This window comes from Pieris brassicae, chromosome 1 (genome assembly GCF_905147105.1).
Source record: "Pieris brassicae chromosome 1, ilPieBrab1.1, whole genome shotgun sequence".
Lineage (NCBI taxonomy): Eukaryota > Metazoa > Arthropoda > Insecta > Lepidoptera > Pieridae > Pieris > Pieris brassicae.
The window spans coordinates 11,476,749-11,478,493 of NC_059665.1; positions in this window are offsets into that span (position 1 = coordinate 11,476,749).

Here is a 1,745-nt window from a genome sequence, read left to right on the forward strand (position 1 = left end):
ATATGTAGGTATAAATTACTTCATTTGAAAGTAACAGAACTTATGGCTGGACTAGGTATAGTATCAATATAATATACGTACAGTCAGTGTCTTTACTAACTAAAAAAATATATCTTATTATCAAAAACATTTAATAAATTACAGTAAATATTTACACCAGTCATTATTACACACACTAGGTCAAATAAATTAAACCTCTAATCGAATTTAACTGTATAGTTAACTTATGTATTACAAAGATAGTGGGCTGCTTAATATAGCAAATATCACTTATTACCAAAAGTGAGAAGCATTTAGTTTTATTAACAATTATATGAAGTTGTACCAATTATACCATTTTCTGCAATTAAAGTAGTTGCATTGCCTAAATAACAATAATAAAACTTAATTAATACAAAGCCAAAGTATAATAACTTTTATCCTTCTATCGATTACCACTGTTATTCGGGATCAAATAGGTTAACACATTCGTTTTACTTTCTAATAAAAACTACTGAAGAAATTTTGATGATACTGTTACATTACGGTAGGCTGTATTCACGCAGTTTTTGAACATTAAAATAACAGATATCTGTTGATTTAGTACCGATTACAAACATGAGCACAATGTTCTAAAGGAGACAATATTCTATACACATATAATCTATATGGAATATCATCAAGTTATATTCACTTTAAAATATATGTCGATCGAATGGCACAGGTTTGTCAGTTCTCGGTCACATGTGCCAAAGTAAAATAAATTCATAAATTAATAAACCTGTTTCAATTCAAACAGTTTTTCACGTATTGTTTGTGAAACAAACCCATTATTATTGTTTAAGTCAATCTCTTACAATTTGTTCACATTAGTGCAGACAAGCTTAATTGTTATTAATGGTTCGCCCTGTACAAATACGGTTATTTCACTCGTAGTAGTGAATATGTTAGAGCATTTATCCAAACATTATCATACTCTATAGGAGAACGCGTTTTGGTCAAAACTCACCGATGTCTAGATTGGGCTTTTGTTAAACGAGATAGGCCTGGATATTCATAGCTGCTGCCACTACACTTTATAATCGATATTCGTTTAGTTTTTTTAATTTAATTTCTTTATATATATCTTCTTGTCACATTAAAAAAATATTTCATTTTTATTGTAGCAATGTATCAGTGTGCCGAGCGTTAGAAATCTTTTACAAAGAGAGAAATTATTAAGGGTTCTTAAAGAAATCAGTTTATAAGTGAGAAAATAATATAAACAACTACTAAAACGATAGTATCAGTATGACAGACTACTTTATACCTAGTTGTAAATAGTGGCACGAGATGGGGCTTCATTAAGAGATCCTAATCGCAACCTATCATAGCTTTGTTGTTGAGTAAGCCCACAACGAAAGTCATAATAAATCCTTGACCGAAAATATTCTCCCGTTAGGTTCATTTCCACGTGTAACAAGAGATTTAGATTTGCCGCCAATTCATAAAACCAAATGACAAATGAATGCAATATACTACATTAGGTTACCAAAGAGTTCTAAAATTAAAGAATAAACCATAATCTAATAATAATAATAATAAGTTACGCTTAAAATAACCTTGTTTAAATAAATAAAAAAGTGTATTCATTATAAGTGTACAGATGCATTAAAGAATTATTTGTTTAGTTTTTAAGCCTATTTCAATCTACTTTCTACAGGTGTGAATATTAACGATTTGAAATTTTCAAGTTGTATTGGCAAAATTTAAAATTTTCTTTTTTT